This window comes from Carcharodon carcharias, assembly GCF_017639515.1.
Source record: "Carcharodon carcharias isolate sCarCar2 chromosome X unlocalized genomic scaffold, sCarCar2.pri SUPER_X_unloc_12, whole genome shotgun sequence".
NCBI lineage: Eukaryota > Metazoa > Chordata > Chondrichthyes > Lamniformes > Lamnidae > Carcharodon > Carcharodon carcharias.
This window is the reverse complement of record NW_024470867.1, coordinates 255001-262893: the sequence shown is the minus strand read 5'-3', so window position 1 is coordinate 262893 and position 7893 is coordinate 255001. Positions and strand designations below refer to the sequence as shown.

At 57.7% G+C, this 7893-nt stretch overlaps 1 long non-coding RNA gene across 1 annotated transcript in view; it reads left to right on the top strand.

Moving 5' to 3' along the window:
- The first annotated feature begins 258 nt into the window (after positions 1–258).
- The window catches only part of LOC121275078, a 206462-nt gene continuing 198827 nt past the window's right edge, over positions 259–7893 (top strand). The window contains exon 1 of the long non-coding RNA XR_005942353.1: positions 259–365. This is a non-coding gene — a long non-coding RNA (uncharacterized LOC121275078). The remainder of the gene's footprint in view (positions 366–7893) is intronic.

Genomic DNA, 7893 nt, shown 5'->3' with positions numbered 1-7893 from the left:
GTGGGGGTGGGGAAGTGACGTGACAGGATGCGAGTGTCACTCGCTGACTGATGTAGGACAGGGTCAGCGTGGGGGAAGCTACGGAGCTGGGAGCAGGACGCCAGGGACAGAGAGAGAGAGAGAGAGAGAGAGAGAGAGAGAGAGAGAGGGGTGGGGGGAGCGGGAGAATGCGGGCGTGAGGGGAGGTGGTGTTGGTGGGAGGAGGGGAGGGGGAGGGGGCGCTGTGAGGGTGGGGGGGTGGGGGGTGGGGGTGGGGGTGGGGGTTGTGCGGGGGGGTGGGATGCGGGGGAAAGAGGAATGAGTCAGCACCACGGCCGGAATGGGGCTTAAGCTGACCACCTGACGGGGGTGAGTGACCGGTCGAGGTAAGTAGTTGCTTCGGGGTTTTTTTCTAACGTTGAAGGTTGGTTTGTGTGGGGGGTGGGGGGGGGGGGGGTTTAATTTTGGGGGTGTAATGGGGGGGGTGGTGGGGAGGGGGTGTGGAGAGTGGGGGGGGTTGGGGGGGCAGTGAGAGGCAGGATGTTTCAGAGAGCGTTCGGTCGGGGAAAGGGGCCGGGTCAACGTGCTGGTCTCCGTGCCCCCCCACCCCCAACTCCCCACCCCAGGCCCAATGCCCCCCCCCACCCCCCACCCCTCCACCCCCTCCCGAACCTGCCCCCCCCATTCCCCCTCCCCCCTCCCCTCGCCACACCCCACTCCTCCCGGCCGTCAGCCGATTGGGACATCCCTCTTGTGGTCGACCAGCTGGGTTTCCTCCTCCAGCAGCTCCCGGCACCGCCCACCTCCTCCTTCACGCTCCAGCCTTCCTGCTCTCTTCTCATCCCAAGCACCGCCCCCATCCCCGGCACCCACCTCCCCCACCCAGACCCCCACCCTCCTCCCACAGTGTGTGTGTGGGGGGGGGGGGGGTCCCAATTGTCCCTTCATGTCTCCAGGGAAACAAACAGGGGAGTGCATGAAGCAACTCACAATCCAGTCAGTCTTACTGGAAAGTGTGTGTGTGTGTGTGTATGTACATGTGTGAGTGTACCGGTGTGTTTGTGTGTACGTGTGTGTGTGTACATGTACAGGTGTGTGTGTATAGGTGTGTTTGTGTGTACGTGTGTGTGTGTGTGTACATGTACAGGTGTGTGTGTACAGGTGTGTTTGTGTGTACGTGTGTGTGTGTGTGTACATGTACAGGTGTGTGTGTACAGGTGTGTTTGTGTGTACGTGTGTGTGTACATGTACAGGTGTGTGTACAGGTGTGTTTGTGTGTACGTGTGTGTGTGTACATGTACAGGTGTGTTTGTGTGTACGTCTGTGTGTGTTTGTGTGTACATTTGTGTGTGTGTGTACCTGTGTAAGTGTACAGGTGTGTTTGTGTGTGTGTGTACATGTGTGAGTTTACAGGTGTGTATGTGCGTGTGTGTACATGTACAGGTGTGTGTGTACAGGTGTGTTTGTGTGTACGTGTGTGTGTGTACATGTACAGGTGTGTGTGTACAGGTGTGTTTGTGTGTGTGTGTGTGTATGTATGTACATGTGTGAGTGTACCGGTGTGTTTGTGTGTACATGTGTACATGTACAGGTGTGTGTGTACAGGTGTGTTTGTATGTATGTGTGTGTGTGTGTGTGTGTACATGTGTGAGTGTACAGGTGTGTTTGTGTGTACAGGTGTGTGTGTGTCATGGGGGTGTGTGTATGTACAGTGGTGTGTGTGTGTGTACACACGTGTGTGCACAGATGATTATGTGCGTACAGGTGTGTGTGTGTGTGTGTATGTGAGAGATAAAGAGATTGCGAGTGTGTGTGTGTGTGTGTGTGAATTAGTGTGAATGTTTTTGTGTGTGTGAATATGCGAGTGTGTGTGTGTGTGCAATTTATTCCTCCGCAGGATGTGGTCACCTCTGGGCTGCCCGTCCCTAATTGCCCCCTTGAACAGAGCGTCTCGCTCGGCCACCTCGGACCGGGCAGTTAAGAGTCAACCATGTCGCCGTGTGGGGTCTGGAGTCACGTGTAGGGCCAGACCCCACCGGCGGTGGGGGGTGGGGTGGGGGGGTTGGGGGCGGGCTGTGTGGTTAAGGGCGGCAGATTCCCCATCCCTGACGGGACATCGGGGAATCAGACGGGTTTTGATGACCATCGACGCTCGTTGTCACTGTCGCCTTCACTGAGGCTGGCTCCTGATTCCAGGTCTTATTAAGTGAATTCAAATTCCCCCAGTGGCCGTGGGTGGGATTCGAACCCATTTCCCACCCACCCAGCCTGGGCCTCTGGATTACTAGCGCAGTAATATTACCACGACATCACTATTTGCGTTGTGTGTGTGAGTGTGGGCGTATGTGTGTGTTACTGTGTGAGTGTGTGTTACTGTGTGAGTGTGTGTTACTGTGTGAGTGTGTGTTACTGTGTGAGTGTGGGCGTATGTGTGTGTTACTGTGTGAGTGTGTGTTACTGTATGAGTGTGTGTTACTGTGTGAGTGTGGGCGTATGTGTGTGTTACTGTGTGAGTGTGTGTTACTGTGTGAGTGTGGGTGTATGTGTGTGTTACTGTGTGAGTGTGTGTTACTGTGTGAATGTGGGCGTATGTGCCTATTGCGTGTGTGTGACTATGTGTGTGTATTACTGTGGGAGAGTGTGTCTGTGAATATATGGAGTGTGTGTGTGTGTATTACTGTGTGAGAGAGTTTGTGTGTGCATACGTGTGTGTGAGACCGTGTGTGCATGACTGTGAGGGTCAGTTTGTGACTATGTGATTGTGCATGTGTGTATTACTGTGTGAATGTATACGTGAGACTATGTGTGTGTGAGTGAATGTGACTATGTGAGTGTGTGTGTAAGTGTATTACAGTGTGAGGGTGTGTGTGTGTGTGTGTGTGTATGTGACAACGTGAGTGTGTGTGTGAGTGTATGACTGTGTGAGGGTGTGTGTGTATGTGACTATGTGAGTATGTGCGAGTGTATTACTGTGTGAGGATGTGTGTGTGTGTATGTGACTATGTGAGTGTGTGCATGAGTGTATTACTGTGTGTGTGTATGAGTGTGGGACTATGTGAGTGTGTGTGTAATTATATGAGTGTGTGTGTGCATATGTGTGTATGACTGTGAGAGAGTGTGTGTGTGTGTGTGTGCATGAGTGTATGAGACTATGTGAGTGTGTGTGTGCATATGTGTGTACAACTGTGAGAGAGTGTGTGTGTGACTATGTGTGTGTGCATGAGTGTATGAGACTATGTGAGTGTGTGTGTGACTATGTGAGTGTGTGCGTGAGTGTATGACTGTGAGAGAGAGTATGTGTGTGACTATATGAGTGTGTGCATGCATATGTGTGTACGACTGTGAGAGAGAGTGTGTGTGTGTAAGTGTATGACTGTGTGAGAGTGTCTATATGTGAGCACATTATCCGAGCTGTATGATTTGATGTGTCACCATAAGCTCTCTCTCTCTCTCTCGGTTTCGGGTTACACAACAGTCCCTGTGTGGCAGCCCTGCCAGTTTTAATGTCCCACCCTTTACCAACAGACTGTGTATTTCCTGGAAACAATGTCAGTGATCAGCATGTGCACCACAACCCTCCCATACCCAGTCACAGCCTGTACTGGCGCAAAGCTTCCATCTTCACAGATTGAGTCATGGGGCGTGTCTGTATGTCCTTCCCTTCTGTCCCTGCAAAGCCTACACAGAGACAGAGGGTAAGTGCCCAAGCGTGTATGTGGGTGAGTGTGTTCATGTGGGTGAGTGTATTCATGTGGGTGAGTGTGTTCATGTGGGTGAGTGTGTTCATGTGTGTGTGTGCGTGTGGGAGTGTGCATGTGTGTGTTCGCATGTGGGTGAGTGTGCGCATGTGGGTGAGTGTGTTCATGTAGGTGAGTGTGCGCATGTGGGTGAGTGTGCGCATGTGTGTGTTCGCTGTGGGTGAGTGTGTGCATGTGTGTGTGTGCATGTGAGTGTGCGCATGTGTGTGTTCGCTGTGGGTGAGTGTGTGCATGTGTGTGTGTGCATGTGAGTGTGCGCATGTGGGTGTGCGCATGTGGGTGTTCGCTGTGGGTGAGTGTGCGCATGTGGGTGAGTGTGCGCATGTGGGTGAATGTGCGCATGTGGGTGTGCGCATGTGTGTGTGTGCATGTGTGTATGTGTGCATGTGAGTGTGCGCATGTGTGTGTGCGCATGTGGGTGAGTGTGTGCATGTGTGTGTGTGCATATGTGTGTATGTGCATGTGTGTGTGTGCATGTGGGTATGCGCATGTGTGTGTGCGCATGTGTGTGTGCGCATGTGGGTGTGTGTGTGCACGTGTGTGTGTGTGTGCATGTGAGTGAGTGTGTGCATGTGTGTGAGTGTGTGCATGTGAGTGAGTGTGTGCATGTCTGTGAGTGTGTGCATGTGTGTGTGTGCATGTGTGTGTGCGCATGTGTGTGTGCGCATGTGTGTGAGTGCACATGCGTGTGTGCCTGTATATGTCTCGTGTGCAAACGCGTGTGCCTCTCCGTGTGAACGTGTGTGACAGTGAGTGACCGTTCCCTGTGCGGAGGAAGGCGCCCTCACCCAGGAGGCGCACGCCAAAGCGAGCCCTGCACACAGGAAGCACAGGAAGATCCCAATCCACCCACCCCACGCCCGCGGGCCTGCCCCAGCCCCACCACTCGACGGAGACTCACCCGGCCGACCGGACCCTCCCTCGTTCCTCGACACTCTCTCTGTACTCCCCGCCCCTCCCCACCCCGCCCGGGGTCCCTGTCACCGGGGGGGGGGGTGGAGGTGGGGGTGTGGGTGGAGGTGGGCTAGCCTGTGGGGGGGACGGGGGGGTGTCGGGGGTGGGGGAGGGGGTTAAGTGCTCGGGGAGGAGCTCAGCAGCGGTGCCTTCAGACTGGCTAATGGAAGCAGAGATCCAAAAGCCTTCAGGGACTTGGAGGCCCGAGACAGGGGGGATGGGGGGGGGCGTGGGGGGGTGTGTGTAAGGGAGGGGGGGGTGGGTAAAGGAGGGGGGGTGGGTAAAGGAGGGGGGGTGGGTAAAGGAGGGGGTGTGTAAGGGAGGGGGGTGTGTGTAATGGAGGGGGGGTGTGTAAGGGAGGGGGGGTGGGTAAAGGAGGGGGTGTGGGTAAAGGAGGGGGTGTGGGTAAAGGAGGGGGTGTGGGTAAAGGAGGGGGTGTGGGTAAAGGAGGGGGTGTGGGTAAAGGAGGGGGGTGTGGGTAAAGGAGGGGGTGTGGGTAAAGGAGGGGGTGTGGGTAAGGGAGGGGTGTGTGTAAGGGCGGGTGTGTAAGGGCGGGTGTGTAAGGGCGGGTGTGTGTAAGGGAGGGGGAGTGGGTAAGGGGGGGTGTGTGGAAGGGAGGGGGGTGGGTAAGGGGGGTGTGTAAGGGGGGGTGTGTAAGGGGGGGTGTGTAAGGGGGGTGTGTGGAAGGGAGGGGGGTGGGTAAGGGGGGTGTGTAAGGGGGGGTGTGTAAGGGGGGGTGTGTAAGGGGGGTGTGTGGAAGGGAGGGGGGTGGGTAAGGGAGGGTGTGTAAGGGGGGGTGTGTAAGGGGGGGTGTGTAAGGGGGGTGTGTGGAAGGGAGGGGGGTGGGTAAGGGAGGGTGTGTAAGGGGGGGTGTGTAAGGGGGGGTGTGTAAGGGGGGTGTGTGGAAGGGAGGGGGGTGGGTAAGGGAGGGTGTGTAAGGGGGGTGTGTGGAAGGGAGGGGGGTGGGTAAGGGAGGGTGTGTAAGGGCGGGTGTGTGTAAGGGAGGGGGAGTGGGTAAGGGGGGGTGTGTGGAAGGGAGGGGGGTGGGTAAGGGGGGTGTGTAAGGGGGGGTGTGTAAGGGGGGTGTGTGTAAGGGAGGGGGGTGGGTAAGGGGGGTGTGTAAGGGGGTGTGTGTAAGGGAGGGGGAGTGGGTAAGGGGGGGTGTGTGGAAGGGAGGGGGGTGGGTAAGGGGGGTGTGTAAGGGGGGGTGTGTAAGGGGGGTGTGTGTAAGGGAGGGGGGTGGGTAAGGGCGGGTGTGTAAGGGGGGGTGTGTAAGGGGGGGGTGTGTAAGGGGGGGTGTGTGTAAGGGAGGGGGGGTGTGTGTAAGGGAGGGGGGTGTGTGTAATGGAGGGGGGTGTGTGTGTAAGGGAGGGGGGGTGTGTAAGGGGGGTGTGTAAGGGAGGGGGGTGGGTAAGGGGGGTGTGTAAGGGAGGGGGGGTGTGTAAGGTAGGGGGGGTGTGTAAGGGAGGGTGTGTGTGTAAGGGAGGGGGGGTGTGTAAGGGAGGGGGGTGTGTAAGGGAGGGAGGGTGTGTAAGGGGGGTGTGTAAGGGAGGGTGTGTAAGGGAGGGTGTGTGTGTAAGGGAGGGGGGGTGTGTAAGGGAGGGGGGTGTGTAAGGGAGGGAGGGTGTGTAAGGGGGGTGTGTAAGGGGGGTGTGTAAGGGAGGGTGTGTAAGGGGGGTGTGTAAGGGAGGGTGTGTAAGGGAGGGTGTGTGTGTAAGGGAGGGGGGGTGTGTAAGGGGGGTGTGAAAGGGAGGGTGTGTGTGTAAGGGAGGGTGTGTGTGTAAGGGAGGGGGGGTGTGTAAGGGGGGTGTGAAAGGGAGGGTGTGTGTGTAAGGGAGGGTGTGTGTGTAAGGGAGGGGGGGTGTGTAAGGGGGGTGTGTAAGGGAGGGGGGGTGTGTAAGGGAGGGTGTGTGTGTAAGGGAGGGGGGTGTGTAAGGGGGGTGTGTAAGGGAGGGTGTGTGTAAGGGAGGGTGTGTGTGTAAGGGAGGGGGTGTGTGTAAGGGGGGTGTGTAAGGGAGGGTGTGTAAGGGAGGGGGGGTGTGTAAGGGAGGGGGGGTGTGTAAGGGAGGGTGTGTGTGTAAGGGAGGGGCGGGTGTGTAAGGGGGGTGTGTAAGGGAGGGTGTGTGTGTAAGGGAGGGGGGTGGGTAAGGGCGGGTGTGTAAGGGGGGTGTGTAAGGGAGGGGGGGTGTGTAAGGGAGGGGGGGTGTGTAAGGGAGGGTGTGTGTGTAAGGGAGGGGGGGTGTGTAAGGGAGGGGGGTGTGTAAGGGAGGGGGGGTGTGTAAGGGGGGTGTGTAAGGGAGGGTGTGTAAGGGAGGGTGTGTGTGTAAGGGAGGGGGGGTGTGTAAGGGGGGTGTGAAAGGGAGGGTGTGTGTGTAAGGGAGGGTGTGTGTGTAAGGGAGGGGGGGTGTGTAAGGGAGGGGGGTGTGTAAGGGAGGGGGGGTGTGTAAGGGAGGGGGGTGTGTAAGGGAGGGGGGTGTGTAAGGGCGGGTGTGTAAGGGCGGGTGTGTAAGGGCGGGTGTGTGTAAGGGAGGGGGAGTGGGTAAGGGGGGGTGTGTGGAAGGGAGGGGGGTGGGTAAGGGGGGTGTGTAAGGGGGGGTGTGTAAGGGGGGTGTGTGTAAGGGAGGGGGGTGGGTAAGGGCGGGTGTGTAAGGGGGGGTGTGTAAGGGGGGGGTGTGTAAGGGGGGGTGTGTGTAAGGGAGGGGGGGTGTGTGTAAGGGAGGGGGGTGTGTGTAAGGGAGGGGGGTGTGTGTAATGGAGGGGGGAGTGTGTGTAAGGGAGGGGGGGTGTGTAAGGGGGGTGTGTAAGGGAGGGGGGGTGTGTAAGGGAGGGGGGTGTGTAAGGGAGGGTGTGTGTGTAAGGGAGGGTGTGTGTGTAAGGGAGGGGGGGTGTGTAAGGGAGGGGGGTGTGTAAGGGAGGGGGGGTGTGTAAGGGGGGTGTGTAAGGGAGGGTGTGTAAGGGAGGGTGTGTGTGTAAGGGAGGGGGGGTGTGTAAGGGGGGTGTGAAAGGGAGGGTGTGTGTGTAAGGGAGGGTGTGTGTGTAAGGGAGGGGGGGTGTGTAAGGGGGGTGTGAAAGGGAGGGTGTGTGTGTAAGGGAGGGTGTGTGTGTAAGGGAGGGGGGTGGGTAAGGGCGGGTGTGTAAGGGGGGGTGTGTGGAAGGGAGGGGGGGGTGTGTAAGGGGGGTGTGTAAGGGAGGGGGGGTGTGT